Consider the following 19,373-nt stretch of genomic DNA (forward strand, 5'->3'; position numbering starts at 1 on the left):
AAACGCTTAGAAAATCGCAAAAAAGGTAAGAAGCGTAAACATAACGACTAGACACGATATCCCAACATGAAAACAACAATTACTGTAGACAAAACAGCTATGTCTTCAGCAAAATAGTCATCCTCTAAATCGTTCGAAGTAGACACAAAAGAGAAGCACAGAAAAACAGTTAGTAAATCATGAAAACAAGAACATGTAAATTGAAGAAGAAGCAACGCTTTGGAAAAACTTTTAATTGCTTCTCTAAATTGAATTGAATTGAACTAAAATGTTCACCGGGTTTGGTCGACAAAGATGTTTGCTTTTGTTTGCTAATTCTTGCATAGTTTGCGTTTTGTCAAAGTTTGGCATTGTACCAGTTTTGCATTCGCTGCTTAAGCGCCAGAAAAATAGATGCCCGACGACGACCAAAGTCGTCACGCTTCGTGCTTCACGGAAGCTGCGCGCATTGTACGTTGCGTTGTGTGTGCGTACAGTGTGACAAATCGGACATTATAGCTTTGGTGTGGTGTTTATGGTTTTCGTTCACTCTCCTAGCTCCCCGTAAACGTTTCGTACAGCCGTTTGTTTGTGGGCCTTTAATTGATTTATGAATTGACGTTTTAGCTTCCGAAGATAAAATACGATCTGTCGGCAGATTATTAGACTCCTGAAAACGGTGCCCAAGGCGAACGGTTCGTTGTGTGTGGTGCCTGCCAACTGTAGTTGTATAAGCTTTTATGCTGTGTTGGCCGTGAGCTGTGGGGTGGTGCATCATACCAGCGCACACACCGAACTTGTTTTGCGCGAGGGAAGCTTTCGGCGTGTGCGGTAAGGCGAGCCACATTGGCAGTTACACATAAGCCACATACGCTACGGTGGCTGGCTCTCTTTGCAGAACGACACATCAAACGGGTTTATGGATCACAGATGGGGTGGGTATCGGTGATAGTAATGGGCGCCTCTAGTGATGAACGCCCAGCTGGGGTCCTAAGGCATCGAGAGCAGCATATCTCACTCTGTTGGTTTTAGGTTGGTCGGTCTCACGTTTCATAGTTGAATGATTTAATTTACCAGCTCTTTAGTTGAAGATGCCACTGGGAACCTGATGCTGGGAATCGCACGTAAAGAATGATACAATTATTGCTTAGAGGTGATGTTGCTGGTGTTAGAAGTGTTAGATCAAAAAGGCAACACCGCGTTGGAATACTTGAGGCGCCATAAAATGAAGATGGAAGAACCAAAAATAGTTGCCAAAATTAGTTTTCCTGACCACCGGGAACTGGGAGACTAATACTTTAGCAGCCCTGCCTTTGCTGTCTGTCGCCTTGCGGCCCCAGACAGCAAACATCCAAACATGTATGTGGCCTCCGGTATGCAAATTGGTTTCAAACATGGAATTTATTAGCGCAAATATTAATCTTTTGAAGGTGAAGCTCCTCAGCTGTTCATCGTTGGCCACGAACACGATGCTTTTGGTAAAAATGTCAAACGATTGAGCTGGGGCGGGTGTTTGGTTCGGCCAAATATTGAACTGCTCGATGCTACGATGTCATTAATGCGGGTACGCCGTCTGATTTAACACTCGAAGAGCGAAAAAATACTGCCACAGATCGGTGCGCGCCCCGTCTTCCCTGTGTGCCATGGCCTGCGGTCTTGAACTCATTAGGGATGTGCTGTGCCTCCTCCAATCGCACCCTAATCACCGCACCATGCGCACAACCTGTGCCCGTGAAATACCGCACACGGTGTGCGTACTGTCCGTACACTGCGATTCCGGTGTTTGCTTTCAAGCCGCCGCCATCCGCCATGTTGTAGCTTCCGTGTGCGTCTTCCTGGGCTGACCTTTAACCCATCGTAGGTGTTGGTTGGCGGACCGACGGCCGCCGTTCGTTGGACGGTTCGAGAATGACCTTTGCCGGGGTTCGGGCTTTGCTTCGGTCCTTCTGTTCCTTCTATCAGGTATCAGGTCTAATTACCGGTCTAATAAACGAAATGATGCCATTTCTTCAACACCACCCTCAGACAGCAGATTGGCGGTGATTCGGCTTTTTGGAACATAAATTGCTGCGCATCATGGCGTCCGATGATCGGGCGTAGATTAGATACAGAGACCGACGCTTTCCGTGCGCTCGATCAACAATAGGATTATCGAGCAAGCTACTCGAACCATCGGTACACGATTTGGCGGATTGGCGGAGCTCAAATTACTACTCAAGTTGCGCAATTTACGGTTTGGGACGAGGTTTTCTCGATATGGTGGACCACATGATCAATTTCGCGTTGTGTTTCAGAATGTTGTGGGTTTCGGATTGTCAAAAGGAGTCAGAAGTCAATAGGTTTGTATGCATCGGTGTCTTTTTAGTTAAAGGCATGAGTTTGCCAATTGTTAGGCACCAGGATCCAATCCAAGGTGATCTTAAACAGATCGTGCAAAATCATTCCTTTGGCTATATTCCTGATCTTTGTTGCGAAAACAATTTGAATGTGTAAACAAGTCGTGGCTTCGCGAAAAGACGTATACGTTGCTGCCGGTGCGTTGGATTACCTTCCAGTTGCCCCTCCGAGCAGGTACTTAGCTGACTGCATAATATCTTTGGCCGGCAGCAGTACATGTACTCGTATCTCTCCGAACGACGCCTCTCCTGGCCAGGCCGTGCGGGGATTACATCACCGGCGCCCGAGCATATGCTGTAAGCGATGCTGATGTTGCCCTCGGTTCGTTTTATTTACACCGCCTCATCAATTGCCGCCACTATTACCGCCGCCATCATTCCGAGAGCCCCTTCTGGTGCCATCCTGCCAGCAGCTAACTGCCTAACAGCGGCCCGCAGCATTGCTTCGTCCAGGGTTTCGAATTCGAACGGCATGCAGCGAGCGGATAAATTGAAGTGCTGACCAACACCAATGGGCGACCGCGACCCACAGCAGCATGACAAACGATCTGCCACGAACCGCATCTCGGCATTAGGAAGTGGAGGCCAAAGTTCTGCTGTTCCGTCGCATGTCTTCGATGGTGGTCGCTTCTGGGCGCAGGGCATTCTAAAGCAACGGGCGAACAATTTAAAGCATGCCGTCAAACGGTAGATTAAAACTGAACGCTGAAGCCTTGTGGCTTTATGTTTCAATTTTGTACATTCTTAAGCGACAATAGTAATGATTTCTTACAGCATACCCAACATCGGAACGCTTAGTGCCTTGACTCAACAATTTCAAACACAGTCAACAGCTGAACCTTATGAAACCCTTGGCTTCGCTCAACTGCAGCCTTTGCTCGTGACCTTCTGTAAGAAGATAAGGGCAATAACTATTGACGACAGCGGCACTTCGGTCCGATCGGTTATCGGTTGCGAGATGATATTTTCAGTCCCCGTCATCCAGTCATCACCTCCGACGGATGTTATCTGAGCCGAATTTATGGCTCAACCGACGTACGTGCGGCGGCGGCGATGACTAGCCGAAATGGGGAAGATCTGACGATAGACCGGCCAATATCATCGAGGGCTCGAGGCACCGGCAAGGGATTTACGGCGGTTGCCCAAGTGCGTTCGTAGAATATGTATGAAAGTAGAAATCACGCCACCAGCTCGGTTCCGGGCATGGTTTCCTGCCCGGAAGCGGATGGGTTTAGCTCCTGACGGCGGGGGGGCTGCTTCGCTGCCGTTTCGGTCGAAATTCAATCAGCTACCCTCAATATGGTGCCATAACTGTTCAGTTTAATGTAGCGATCTAAACGGTCGTTTCTGGAAGATGGACCGTTCCGCCCCACAGTTCCGTCCAGGTAGTTCTTTGTGATACTTTCAAAGGGAGTAACCCCTTAAGTGTGCCATCTGGTTTTTTTTTTCACTGAACGAATGCAAATGTTTTCATTCTGCAACATTCTCGTGTGTCCCGTGGTTGTGATTCTCAAATCAGCACCGAGTATCCCATAATTCTGCTTAAAGTTTGCGCGAAGAAAACGAGAAGCGAAAAAAAACAAAACTTAAGCAAAGAATAGTTGGTTGGGCAGGGCACAGCCATCAAAATAGAATGTACACTGAAAACAGTCATCTCCGTGGGGATGCTCCGTGGACCGCGCTCCGGTGGAGACGGCGATGTTCTTGAAGCTGGCGGATAGTTCGCGAAGCGAAGAAGCGAAAGGTCTTCCAAGTGACCGAGCTTGAACGAGCTCAGATTCGCGGAAGGGCCACGGAATACGAAGACAGAGTACACCGGCTTCGAGCACCGGTGGCCATCATGCGGCCCCACCGGACGCTGAAGGCAATTTATTATTGTTATTATCTGGATGTAATAGTTATGGCTCGGGCGGAGGGCGGATGAGGACGATCGAGTCACCAGCAGTAGCATAACGACGTCGACGTCACACACTCTTGCGCGCACAGAGGCGGTAGAATCCGCCTCCGGGGGCCCCTTGGCGGAGATCGTCGTGATTGTGAGGCAGCAGCCCGCACCTCGAACCGCGCCACGATGAGTCGCGTAAATGGTGAAAATCTTAGCCGCAGCTTGCCGTCGTATGTGTGTGTGTGTGTGTGTGGGTCGGTGACAAACTTGTTTTCCGCCGTACTCACGAGGGGCCTCACGAGAAGAATTCGGCATTGCGCAATGTGCAACCGGAGGTGGTGTTGAAATCCATCGGAATCTATGCGCGACATCGGACGGGGGAGCGTTTAGGAAGGCCGTTTGGAGCACAAGCATTGCTGGTGCTGGTGGTGGGGAGTTTCTGGCGAGTGGTTACCATTGAGCCGCCGGAAGGAGAGAACAAGTTCGTGTAGAACAAACGATAGAACCCTCGCCGGTACGAAAACAGGCCCTAAGTGAATGACAGAACATATTGTAAAGCTCGGAGCACGTAGTGAGGTAGTTACTTGTAGTATCTGCTGGGCACATTGCTGGGCTCGGGATTTGTGAACTCGGTTTGCCAAAATTTGTTCACCATAAGAATTGGGCAGGGTGTAAGCCACTCACCGGAGTTCTAATCCAGGTCACAGTAATCGCAGTTTACAAAAAAAAACATGTAGAGAAATTGTGGTTTACCAGCAAAATGCAAGCAGACCGCTTTCAGTTGCGATCCTCCATTCCACACATTTATTTAATCGTCTTTCGCACCCAGAGCCGAACGTTGGTTACGGAACGGAACCACCGTTTACACTAACACCCCTAGTAGCTGCAGATTGCTCAATGGTGCTGCGACGGACTGGGAAACCAGCATTAATACCGGGTGGACCTAAACGCGGCGCGGACACCACCAACTACTTTGACTTTTCTCGATGCAATTCACGTTGCACTTCATCGGTGGCTGTGGTGCTTTGGCGTGCGACAACTTTTAGTGCTTCGCTAAGTGCTGCCGCCGCCGCGTCAAGGTCTTCAAGAACGGTGACGGTTCGAGAGCGAGGAAAACTCTTTTTTTTCCAGGATCACCCGCCACCGTTCTATACTTTTTGCCATCGTTGGACTCGCGCTGCTTGAGGATCGGTTTCGCAAGCTCGGACGATGGGAGGAGGGACGATTGTAATAAATTGTCGTTTGCGCTGCGAAAACGTTAAATGCTTTTGCTCTAGGGGATTGAAATGTGAGAAAAGAGCACCAGAACTATGGGGACCGTTTAGAAGGGCTTCTTGTTGAATTGGCGCTGAACGGAATGGTGCTGCTAATACTATCTCCAACGTTTTGCGATAGCTATAACAACATGTTGTTTTACGGTTTTTTAATTATAGCCATACTTTGTTTGGTATAAGCTTTTAACTTGTTATGTTTGGTATTGGTTCTAGCTTATTGAATATGTTGTTATAAGATAGATAGTTCTGAGGGTAAGAAATCTACACCGGAAGGATGGCACCGCAAAAATGGATCTCCGGATTATTGTAATAATCCATTTTTGTTTTGTACCTTAAAATAGATTAAAAAAGTTAACGATTTTTTCCAGTTCAATAATCGGTCTTTAGTTGTGGTTCTGGTTTGTAAATTCATTGCCACGCATGACTTTTGTCCGATACAATATATCAAGAAATGATGGGAGTTTAGTTTTCTATCCCCGTCGCGATATCGGATAAACAAATCATGTTCGAACGAGGATAGCCATGTTCTATTTACAGCCTTTCAAAAGTGTTTTACTTTTCAGTTGCGCTTCTAGCAACTTAACTTTGTATCCGTTCGCAGCGGGCCACCAATCAATTTTATTGATTTAATATTCAAACCCGTTTGAACGTCGCCCGCACGGCGTGGGCTTAGTAAATAAATAAATTGTCATACCAAAACGTGTGTCCTTTTGCAAAGCGCCCCCACAAAATTCAATCTAGCCCGGAAGCGCTTGGAATTTGGCACCAAAATCGGTTACGAAAATGTTCCGATCGAACGGGGTGCTCGAACTTTGTTTCCAGCGATGCCACTGACTTCATTCGAATCATGTTTAAAGTTCAAAATGTATTGCACTTCCACAACTACTGCCTTCGTTCGGCCTGTGGTCATTGTGGCTGCGGAAGTAAAGGCGTGAAAGCTGCATTACCCCCGTGTCCACCATCGGGAGTTTTTCACACGCTTGTGGTGTGGTAAAATGGTAGTACGGCCAAAAGGAGCAAAAACATGCTGCTGCTTGAATGAGTTTACATTTTGGTGCGGCGCTTTTCCACATCTTTTATGCCGTACCACACACACCTCTATTGGTTAACCGTAGGTCGGACCGCCGGAGGAAGAAAAAGGAAAACCACCACGGGCACGGTGAAGTGCGAAATCGGCGTGAATGTGTCCGTTGGAGCAAATTGGAATGCCGTTTGACCTGTTGGCCATACCTCTTTTTTATGTTTTTTATGTGGTTGTATCTGTAGTGCACTCTCTTTCGGGAGCCGCTGCATCTGGCTGTATCGATCCGGCCAGCTGTAGCTGTTGGGTTTGGATATCGATCGAATTTGAAAATCCATTGGCCTCTGGCGCGACCTAATACGGCGAACTTATGATGCGCGTCGATCTGTCTAGGGAACGAACGTCTACGAGTTGGGACGATGACAATGGGCAAATTGGGCCGAAAAATAACTCTGCCGCTTCGGGTGCGTGGGCTGTTCCGGAGAAGGACTTTTCTTGTGGTGCATTTGGTACGCTCAAATCGGTACATAGATGTATATATAGCATACGCCACAAAATGTACCACCAAATTCCTGTAGGAAACTTTATTTTAGTCTATTGAAAGATTTAAAATTTATGAAAACTATCCAAACTGAAGGATACACTTTTTTGTAGCTCCATGTGACCACTTTTGCTCGATGGTCTTCAGACGGTTCATAAACGCGAGTTGCCTACTGCACGAATTTGGTCCCGCGGAATGCGGTGGCCCATTCTAATTTGGTCAGTTTCCTTACTGCTTCCATACTACAACTGTAACGTTTTATTCAACGATACGCAAGCTGAGTACCTGATTTAAGATAGCCATGCTAAAGAACGATTCAAACATTTGCCGATAAATATGTATAATCGGGGAAAAACCAAAAAAAAGCTTAAACTCCTTTTGTGGTGTTTCACATTTTGTACAATATTTCAACAGTTCACATTGCAACATAACACCCTATAACTTCCTATAACTTTTTTCCTATAATTTATATTTTCACATATTTTGTTGCCCACAACAGATTGGCAAACTAATTGCTCGTCTCTGTTGTAGTGTTCCCACGCGGTCGTAACTTATTGTTCCCAACTGCATAGATCTCGTCTTCACAGAAACTAATCACAGTTCCACTCTGTCCTTTTGCAGCTTTCCGATGAGGAAAATTGAACGAACGATTAATCGATCACCGGCAGATAAGGACGAACCGACCGACCGGTGAGGGGAGCTAGAGGGGACAAACACCGGCGGGAAGCGATGAGTGCGCCGGACAGCTCGGACACCACACGACGACAGTTCCAACGGTACAGTTCAAGCGGTGCCGTAGTGTGACATTGATTTGACGAGTCTTCTCGTACGCCGCCAGTGATAAACGACATCAAGGTGAGTGGGCATGTTATGGCAGCATAAGTAGCCGGCATCGTTTTTCCGAACGCTTCCTCCGAAAGTCTTTCAGTCTTCCTTTCACCGTCGGCTTGCTTCAGAAGTGGTAAAAGTTCCTTTTCGTTCCTCTTGGGAGCAAACTAGTCAACAACAGCCGCAGCGCAAACTACATAAGACGATCAGAAGTAGATTTGGTTGTTTTTGCGTTCGGTAGTTTTTTCTATTGCGATTTTTATTTAATTTTCTTTCGAAAGGTAGGAATGATTTCAAGACGAAAGGCTAGCTGCCCGATACATCTTAATAAGAAACAGCTTGATAAGAGACGGGCAAACAAGTTGAGTTAGATGCTTCTACCAGAACGTGCTGTGTCCTCCACCTTTAATGTGGTTCAGCTGGTTTGTTTCTATGTTTTATGCTGTTTTTATGAAAACAATAAGGCCTAGCCCATTGTTTTCATTTACGCTGTTATGCTTATTAAACCAGCTCGAGCGCTTTATGTATCCCTTTTTTGCTACGACCCAAAGTCATCGTCCGCAAAATTACTGTGTGGTCTTGGACTTGGGGCGAAAGGACCTAATTGGGTCCTTCTTTTCATACAACGTTCTTCCGTCGATGCGGCTCTCGGTGTTGATGGATTTTAGCATAATTGTGCCGCATTATTCAACACCCAACCCCCGCAACATTGCCCTAATTTTCCCATGGCTGTGGCTGCCTGTGTGTGTGTGTTTATGTCCGTGGGGGACTTATTTTTAGTAATAATTTGTCCATCGCTTATCATCAAATTACGCGCCACTTCGCTCTGAATTTAGCCCACTGACGCAACATTATTCGTTGCGACGTTTACCGCGTAGTATCTTTCGTCGGGCTCCAGGCTGCATATCCTCATGGCTGCTCGTGGGTTCCTAGGTTTCAAAGGACTAAGATCTTTTCGTATTTTCTATCTTTTGTTATTGTCTGACTAGAAATAGGCTCATTCTGGTGAGGTCTCCTCAGAATGGGGGCCCACACAGAACAACACCAACCGCGTCTCTATTAGGCAAATTGGTCATGGTTCTGCCCACCTTCGAGGGGTATCATTATTTGAGGTTACAGCTTTTAATCACAGACTGCTGCCCCGGCAGGTCCGGCAAGAGCGAGCACCACCTGCGACCGCGGTGAACGTTAATAAGAACTGAAATGAGGGAATAAACACAATGTCATAGCGCAGTGGCTAATTTGCATCATTGCATCCACGTCCCTTTCGGACCGTTAGTGCCTCACCCTCGCCCCCCGCCGTTCATCGTGATCTCAGAGGCGATCTTAATTTACGCTCGGGCGCGCTCAGGTCAGAGTGTCGCCCTCTTCCCGCGTCGAGTTCCGCATTCAGCTTGACACCTGGGGATTCCCGGAGCGCGGAGCTGATCTCGCGACCCTGTATCGACACACACACACACACTGGCAGACCCGCACACTTCGCCATGGTGTGATGTGTTGTTGGAAATGATCACCACAATTTTTCCTGATCAAATGCTGCCCTCCGACGACGTCACGAAAGAACTATTAACAAGCGGTGGTCGAAGGTAGTTGAAGCCTAACCTTCCGGAACGGGCCGTAATCGACGCCAGCAGCAGCGGCTTTGTCCGTGAGGCGACGACCATCAGGCGATACTTAGTTCGCTTGCATTTCAACGTAGTACTTCGGTTTCCTGTTGATTTGCGGATGCACACGGAAGGCAGCACTCATTACTCGTTTTGTTTGCCGAACAAGGGGAAAAAACGGAAAATTTAGCACATTTTGTATCTTCCCGGTATCCTCTTGAAACCAAACGTTATCTTGTTTGAATGCTGTGCCAATCATTGTTGCTTCAATTTGTTGTATTGTAGGATAGTTGGACTGTTTTATTTATTATTATTGGATCAGCCCTAGTTGTATTAAGCACCGACTTAAAGGTTTACTCTCAAGTTCATGCACTGTCCGGGTTCGAACAGACGTCTTTCTGTTTCGAACTATTTCACTGCATCGTCTTGTGTTTTCTTATCGTTGTTTGAGATTCATCAAATTTATTATTGATTTTTTTAATAATTTCGATCTTCGTTTTTGTTACTCACTCATTGGCAGAACAGTTGTGAGGTTTTCTTTGATGCTTTTGTTATAACTATTATACTTGACTCTATTCCAATGGTCATTATATGGTTTAGTTTCATTTCATTCATTTCATGATTGGTAGACGAACAGTCATTGCTAATCGATCGTTCTCCACAAAGTCTGTACTTTTGCACCTTTGCATCGCTGGTCCATATTCGCGCGAAGTGATGCACCAACATTTTACGCACGATGTATTGTACACGGTGTATGTATTTACGCACGGCAGGGCAAATTTATGGCCTTTCGTTCAGAGCTCCAAATTGAGTTCCGGCCATCCGGGTGGGCAACCGAACGTTTTGGAGGTCCTTGCAACAAAGGGCACGATGTAACAACTTGGAATGGGCGTTAAAGTAGCGTCCCACTCAATACCCGCGATCGAATGAAACTATCACACCCCTCCCGACCCAATCGGCCCCGTTGTTTACGGACTTTAAACCCTAAATTTGCCCGATAACCGCAGCGTCATTGACTGCCGGCTGCGTTTATCAGCGTGCGATTATCTATCGGGGGCCCTTCCGCCAGAAGGTGCAATTTATTGCTTCATTAGAACTCCAGCCACTCCCCACGGGACCGCCGGCCCCTCGGACCCTCGCGGCGGTGGATGATGACGATGCGCACGACGATGATGAAGAAACTGCACAACGGAGCCACATCGCTCATTGAGGCAATAAATTGCCATTGCCGCCCGCGGGAGACGCACGCAGTTTGCAGTTTCCCACACGTCAATTGACTGCATTGACTCCCGAGCCGGGGAGGAACCACCGCCTCCTTCTGGGCCGATGGTGCCAAGAAGATGGGACGAGCGGATCGGTCTGTCCGATGGAATCGACGGACCACAGTACGTCCACGTCAATTTCGTTCTATTAGCCCACATCCGGCAAATGGGAGCCACCGGGTTGACTGACGGCTTCAGGCTTCGGATATGCCACAAATCTTATCTCTCTTTGAGGTAGGGGCATGCGGGGTGCGACGATAGCGTGAGCGCGCCCGCGGAGTCTTATCCACACACAGCTCACGTACGGCCGACGGTGGCAGTTAGTTATCGATAACGTGGTGTCGTCGCCGTTATCGAAGTGTTGTGGGCTGTTATGGGTGGGACTCTCGCCGAGCTGCCGTACGCCGAAGTACGCCGAGCCCAAGCCACCGAAAGGTCGCTTCCGTGATCAGCGAAGACCGGTGTCTGGTCGAGCGTCAGATGTTAAGTGTCCGGCACCGGTTTCCAAGTTTCATCGAAGGATTTGAGGCAGCTTGTCCAGGGGTATTGTGTAACTGTTGGATACTAAGTTTTGGTAATTTCTTCGTTCGCACTGGTACGCTTCTACAGGTCCAGGAACTGTCTTATAGCTCATCTTTGGGATTTACGACCAATAGGACTCACATATTTTCATAACATACAGTGCGTGCCATTTGCTCAGTGTTCCGACATCGGGTCAGCTCTAATCGGATCAAAATGTTTTTCAACAAAACCCTTTCCATGAGTACTTCGGTACCACACATACACTGTAGGTTGCCGACCTACACTCTAGCAAAAGAAAAAGAAACGTCAACCACGTCACGGAGCGGTTTTGTCACGTGGATAATAGTCGATTGGATCAATCAGCGGGCAGTGACGACGTCGTCCGACGTGTGATTATCGCGACGTCGTCCGATGCGTGTAAAGTTCGGCGAACGTCAAACGGCCGCTCTCTGTGTGTGGTTCTATTGGCTGCAAACCACAACTCGACCCAACCCATCCGGGGCACGTACGACAGGTCAGTTTCGATTAACGGTGTCCCATGCACCTATGTCTAGCTTCCTACTACACTCCCCGGTAGTGGCGCGATGGTGGACTTTGGACTTCTCAAACCGTGGCGGAGATTCCGTAATCAGCGCGGAATGACTAACTAGAACGAGCACGCTTTACCCACTACGTTCGCAACAAACGGGAGGCGCGAAAAGAAGGAAGTGGCCAAGAGCATCCTCGCACACCTATGAATATTAAGTGCCAACCGCCAACACGTCAGTATGTCTCCCCGGATTCGCTCGGGTTCGTGCACTGGACCGGTCCGGAATCCGTGTGTGGAAAGTAAAATGCAATCCCAGAAATCGATTCCCGAAAAAGTAGTGACAAAACCACGGAAGTTCCGCGTTGTGGCCTCGACTGCAGGAGCAAAATAGTGACACTTTACAACAAAGTGTGTCTGGGGGTCGGGTTAGGCTCCGAGGCTCGCGACTGCGATTGGAACGAAATAACTTAATCAACGGTGTGTGAGCGCAAACGAAACACGGTCCGCGGGGGCCTGACACCCCCCCTCCACCACTTCGCTCGCTCACCGCCCGACTCCGATGACGCTCCGCTCCGCCGCGGTGTTGACCTTGAGCCACAAGTGCTCGAATCGGGCGGATCAATCGGATGATGGGTCGGATTGGAAATGTTGGCGTGTTGAAATTACGTGTAAAACGTGAGCGCGTTGTGGGCAACGCGCAAATCAAATATGGCGCGTGGCTCCCTCAGACCCTTTCGGCTTCTGTCCCCTCCGGCCCGGCGAGTGTTGGTGGCCACGTTCTTTCGAAATGCGAAAACACTGCGCTCGGCACACTGGGTTCTGCTGAAGTTCACAGAAGGAGACTTGCCACGGTTGGTTTGTGAAGAAACAATGATCGAGGTGTTTTTTCCCGCCCCGCCCCGATCGATCGAATCTGATCTTGAAAGACGCGTTTTGGGTGGTGCACAATCTAATGTGTGGACGTAACAAAGGTTTAAAATACCTTTTCTGGGCGTTGAGTCCAGTTTCGAGTTAGGGCTCAGGGTCCACAATAAAATGTTGATTTGACATTCAAATTGAAGCTCATCCTTGGACTTGTTCTTTTATTACTGAACGAAGAGAAGACGAATTTTACTAGCCATTTATTTGCACTGACGTCCGCTGATGTCAACGCCGGTTACTAGCGGGTCTGGCACATTACTTAAAACATCTGTTTTAGCCGAACCAAAACTCAAACAAAACCCAAATGTACATATTTTTTTCTGAGCATTACTTATTGTAGTATTTCGGTGTTATGCTCTGCTGGTATAAGTTTTGTATGATAAATTTAATTATATAGTTTGATTCATAGATTGATTGAACTAGTTTCGGAAATTACCACTTCTATGGGGCTTGTCTGATTTTCAGTTGTTTATCCTTCCTTGGTGGCAAATGTAATATTTCACTGTTCTTTTGTCATATTCACTTTCACTTATCATCAGTCACAACATTGACTCTCCGGTGCTTCTCTCATTACTCAACATTTCTGCGCCGTCGAGAGTTCTAAGGAATTACTCGTTTCTGACTGTGCCAACGCAGGCGACCAGATTCGGGCAGTTTAGCCCTTTAAACTTCATGTCAACCAGGTTCAATCAGGTGTACCATTGTTACGACTTTGACCAATCTGTAAGCGTGTTTCGTCAGCATATTTGTTCGGTTGCGTTCGCGTCTGATTTGTGATTCTACAATCTGTGACGTCCAAGTATGTTTAGTTTTAAGCGAAATTTGTACCTTATCTTATATATTCTCCTATTAAGCCTGCTGGCCCGTAGGATGATTCTAATAAATAACAAATAACAAATCATATTCAAACGACATTAGACTTTGCTCGGAAAATCAAGAGATTTACATACCGTTGGCATGTTTCAATAAATTAATTAGTTTAGTCAACTTTCAAAAAAAGGGTAACAAATACCTTGATAATATAGTCATCGATCATTGAAGATGACCACTCAGGCAGCTTTCCAGTAAAGCTCGAAGGCATCTAGCTTGAACGTTTGTGAATAATGCTTTCCATTTTCTTTGAAAAGGGTGCTTTTGTGAAACATTGTGACTAAATAATAATGCCTCCATATCGTGTGTTCATCTATGTGAAATTCATCAGTAGCAATATTTTACTTCATTCAACAAGCCATCCAATCAGGTGCTACTCTTAAAAAAATTTCATTTATTCATTTTCGGGCATCACTTATAATTAAACTTATTGACCCATGCGATACTCTTCTATTTTTAATGTTTTGATCAAATCTTTATTTACCCTTTCGCTGCTTCTGCGTCAACTGACTTTCCTCGTCAAAAAGCGTCGAAAATCTCACGACTCTAGTTAAGCATGTTGATGTACGCACCTGTGAGGGGCGTGGAGAAAACAACGCCACCAGCGTCCATTTCGGTACGGCTCCGTTAGCTGTGGTGTGGCGCGTTGCAAGAAGCGGACAAGCGACGGTCTTAATCGCGGTCACATCCATCAGTGAGCCGGCATCTGTCGCTAGCCACCATTGCCACCATACGTTGGAATGCTGTACGGCCACTTGAAACCATCGCTCAATTGAGCCAGGCCAGCGATGGGGTTGGTCTAACCGCCGCGGGCCCGGTGCGCGGATTATGTTCTGGTCGCAGGCCGCAGCCAGCCAGCCGACCTTGTCGTGTGCCCTTTTTTGCGGCCCGCTGATGTAGTTGCTTTTGTGTACGATCAAACCGTAAGGATCTGTTTGCTGGAAGAACTGCCATTGAAGGTCTACCGGCTCTGGGGGGTCGGGTATAAGATGGCCAGCGCCTGTAGCATCTCCGTCGTGGCGTAGGAAGCAACGCCAGTTCCAAGCGAAGAGGCAGAGAATTGCAGTAAGTGCATTTGCAACCCTCCTGCGCCTCGATGGCAGCTAACGTTCTGCCCTAGAATTTGCTCCGTTCAACAGCCCAGGCCATTCGGTTTGACTCATTGTGAGCGTTGTCACTTAAGAAGCGGGAGCAAAACGGCAAAAGTAGGTTTCCTAAGCTCCACCGCGTCGTCGTCTGTGCAAAAATGTCGGCCGCATGTGAGCCGATTTTTAGTGGTGCGCCCTGACCCAATGAGCTCGCGCGTAACTTGTTTGACGTCTTTTGAAATGTACAGTACCACCTTCTAGCCTTCGCACCCCGCCGTGCTCCGCAAGTGGTGGAGGCGCAATATGAGCTTCAAATTGCACACATTTAAACACACACACACGCTGCCCAACTCTTTCTGACACACACCTGCACCTGAACCCGGGGGTTAGGTTGGACGGTACATGCAAACGGGCGTCTGCAAGCCACCGGAACCGAACCGGAACGCGCGAGGTGCTGGTGTGCGAATGGCACACCACGCCGCGATGCTGACGATGGCCCGCGAAAGCTTTCGGCCTCAGAGCTCACTATGGGCTCCGCTCGCAGGGTGTTGTTTGAGGTATATTTTTTATCAATACTTGTGTAATACTTCTGACCAAATGTAAATAGTTACCGGGCGGAATGTCGCTGATTGTTAAACACGAACTTTCAGAATCCGTGATGTGATGTGGAACCAAAAGAGGTTTCAGGTGTAGTACAGCACGAAGCGTAGAAGAGCTGGGAATAAAGGAAAAGTAAATTTTCGTTCGGTCGGAAGCTTTTTGCAACAGTTGACAGGCAACAATTGAATTACCGAGCATACATATTATCTCGGAAAACGGTTGTTTTTCGAGTTTTGCGCCAAAAAGAACGGATCTTTTTGAAGATTTGTTTTTCAGCTTGGCGTTGGCTGCTGGGTTCGTTGTCCGAGCTGGCATCGAAGATCGCCATACGAAAGCAACACGGAAATAATGTTTTAAATGAAGGGCGCACCTTGTTAACTCACAAAGGGTTAAATTTTCCCAAAATGTTCAATTTCAAAACTGATGAGTTGTTTCCTATGTGCCAACTCTCCTAACTCTACCCGTGAAAAAGTAATTAATTGGCTCCGTGGCTTGGCGATTTGGCGAAGAGCGCTGTTGCTGCCAAACCTTTATTTTCCTATACCTGTTGGTCACAATCGTACAGAAGACTTCTACACTTTGTCGCATTAATCTAAATATCGTTGACTGAAAGCCTCAACGTTTTACAAACGAACAACTAAGATCTGAGGCAAGGCCACCACACTGACTCTGGGTTGCACCAACTTCACCATCCAGTTTTGTGTTTTGTCCACCCCTGGTTCCCCGTGGTGCAGCGCCTCATCTGGTCCTCCTATGCTCGCCTCTCGACGCGCCCGGCATCGATGACACCATCGTTCTCCGGGGTTTGGTTGCGCGGGTTGCAGATTTGCGCGGATGTGAATCCCGGTGGAAGTAATGCATGATGACTTCCCGGTCGCGCGCTTTTCGGAGAATGTCGGAACGTGATGCTGTGTTGGCCAAGGGCCAAGGGGCCGCACACCGTTCCCGTCGTTCACCGCCTTGGCCCGGTGGCCGAATGACGTCAAACGGAACCCGTGTGTGTGCAGGGCTTTTCGGTTGTAATCCGCATGTTGCCATGTAGCTGAAGTGACACGTATGCAAAAGCCGCTTATAGACCAGTACCCATACCCCCCCTCGCACCCCCGCTAGTTTGTCGCATAAGTTCGGAGATGTCAGATCGGACGAAAACAAACACTTGCCATGTTACCGTGGACTTTTCCGTGTTGCTTCTCTCTTTCTCTCCACTCCGTGCTGGTCGTGCTGATGTTTGCCGTGTCGTGTATTTTCTAGACGGGAACTTACTGGCGCAATTTGGTGTATGCTGTTTATGGTGATTTGTCGTGTGATATGTTCGTTTCCACTACAACTTTATTTATTGAGCGCTAAGTTTTGTGCTTTGGGATTTGGTTTTGCCATGGCCACTTCTGGATTTTATTTCTGTCAAGTTAGTTTTTAAATTACGTAGGACGTATGTTCGAAAGCTCAAGTAAGTTTGCGATTTTTTATAATCGTTGAGCAACAAGTTTGTAATAAAAATTGAGTAAGTCCTTAGCGAAACTGTGCCAAATGTTGTTTAAAACCCGAGTATACACTTGGTTGGGTGGTACGAAATATTTTTCAAAATCTCTTTTCCGCACGTCAAAGAGTTGTTGGTGTGTAGAATATATCTTTGATGTCAAGGCTGGTCGTTTGATTTCTACGAAAAGTAAAATGTGTTTCATTACAAGGGATCTTAGCTCGTTCAAGTATGTGCTGCAGTAAGTTTTAAATTTCTTCGTCATTCGCAAACTGTATCGTGAGCGTTAACCACTTAACCACAAATCATGCCTCTGATGCTTCTGATCGTTGATCAGAGCGATTACGAGCGTATTATATATTGCACCACAATTTCAATTATAAGTCAGCTCAACTCCACTTGCCCATGATTCCTGTCCTCGCTCCAGTTCCGGTTTCGTCCGTACCGCGGGCTTCCCGAGAGGACTCACTCAGAGCTGTGGGTGTCGCACGTGGTGACGGTTTATTTGCGCCATCATGGTGCCCGGGTTTAGTACCAAGAAGCAGTTGATCAGCGAGTGTGATTAACCATTGGCCGTGATTTCATTCGCCGATTTCTCCCACATTCTCCAAGCCTGTCTCGTGTCGACCTCGTGGGAAATACCTCTCTAGCCCGGGCGGGGTATCCAGTTTCCGGTTGCGGAGCCGGGACAGTGATTTAAATTTTTCCACTCTGCGCACAATAAATTTCCATTCAATGTCCGGTTGGTGGGTGAAAAAGCGACCGACTTATCCAACCAACCCACACGACGACCGACGACGTGCTCGGCGGAGATCGGCGTCTTCCGATAAACTTCGGCTCTTGTCAACGTGGCGCGTGGGATTCGAATAATCCAATCGTACGCAAAACACGCGTCCGCGGAAATGGGATTTTCCCATTTACGATGGCTCGAGTCGAAAAACGAGTCAACGAGAGCACACTTTATCGTGAAGTAAAAGGGTACCTCAAGCGGTTGGAAGTTTTGGCACAATTTTATTTTTTGTTTGATTAGCACTAAGGAAGCCGATAAAAATAGAAAAGGTCACAAGGTGGCCCTTGCAAGAAGCAAAACTTTAAATCAAGTTCAGCACGACGGCAAGGTTTCTCCGAATACCTGATTGGGGTTCTGGGTTCGGCCGAAGTTGTCACTAGCAGTCTGAAGTGAGTTGGCTGATAAGGTTCGAGTGGCGTTTCGAGTGCAGCAAAATGGAAAACCGATTCGGATCTGGAGAGTGTTCATGACGTTTTAGAGACCGCGCACCTTTGGGGCCTTTAGACGTCGAAGGTCAGGTAAAAGGTAAATAAATTCACTTCGTCCATTAACTTCACATTTTAATGATAAAGCGCGCGACGCAGTAAGTGGTAAGGTTTATTTTTGAAATCAATTATTTAATGATCTTTTTTATAAAAATAGGTTACTTTTTAAAATATGTTTGTATTGCTTTTTTCCAAATATCCAACCCAACTGCGCGATTTAGGTACCTTTAAATATTTCGACCTTACCGATAGGCTTTCCGTTGCTCTTAATTCGGTTTTTGGTGTACTTTCTGCAAGAACAAAATGAAAAATTTAACAGTTTTTACCGTCATGTGACCGTAAGGTTGAATACTAAACGGATGCCGTATGAGACATCCTTTTTTGACCTTCTTCACCGATGGCCAACTTCAACAGTCTTCAAGTGCATTGTTTTTTCTCTTTCCGAATTTTAGCATCCCACTTAGCCAGTGCGCCTGTTGATGGCGCACTTCCTTTTGCCGAACGATAAACACGGCATGATGGTAGATAAAAAATTAGTAGTTATGTCACCATCGTGTTTGGATTCGGCGCGGTCGGTCTGGCTATTTTATGTAGGGGGGACAAAAAATGTTAATTATAATTATGCCCAGAAAACGCTTTTTTCGATATTATGCCTATCATTGCCACTCGAATTAAAACCAAACGAGGTTTCGAGGATCACTTACTGAAGCTGGGTTGCTTCACCATAATTTTTGCTCGTTTTAATTATTCAACCAACTGGTGCTTAGGCGTTGTAGACCTAAAAGAGGGATAAAAATTGTGTTTCACATTAACAAGTTTAACATACCAACGAAGCGCGCGCGCGCTGCCTTAAACGGGTAGCATTCAATGCGTCCGAAACCAGTCCATGGTCAGCAGTGAGCTGTCAATCGCAGGTCGAAAGTGAAAATTGTATTACGCCCATTAATTTTCGGTCGCATCCCCTGTTCATGCGTCAGGCAGTGCGAATTTACAAAGCCCAAAAGGCCAACCACTGAATCCTGCGAGGGGAAAGGAGAAAAACAGGGAGACAATTGAGCATCTTTCCCTTCCTCCACCCCGATGGTCGACGCTGGCCGCGACGCTTTCTTCGTGCGTTTTATTTTCTTACATTCAGGGTTAGCCTTGCATGACTCAAACAAGATGTAACTCCGCCGGCAACCTACACGAACTCTGGGCGCTCTAATTGAATCATGGAGCGTGTTGTGTTGTCGAGTTGCGCAACGCAAAACGGCAAAAAGGTTGAATCGGCCATCGCTTTTTCTATACGCCATCGCGACGAG

At 47.2% G+C, this 19,373-nt stretch overlaps 1 protein-coding gene across 1 annotated transcript in view; it reads left to right on the top strand.

The window, feature by feature from the left end:
- Nucleotides 1-19,373, top strand: part of LOC128268853 (diacylglycerol lipase-beta-like) — a 30,050-nt gene that overhangs the window by 576 nt on the left and 10,101 nt on the right. Inside the window, exon 2 of the mRNA XM_053006128.1 lies at nt 7,718-7,951. The gene's annotated coding sequence lies outside the window, so the exon portion shown is untranslated. The remainder of the gene's footprint in view (nt 1-7,717; nt 7,952-19,373) is intronic.

This window comes from Anopheles cruzii, chromosome 2, assembly GCF_943734635.1.
Source record: "Anopheles cruzii chromosome 2, idAnoCruzAS_RS32_06, whole genome shotgun sequence".
NCBI lineage: Eukaryota > Metazoa > Arthropoda > Insecta > Diptera > Culicidae > Anopheles > Anopheles cruzii.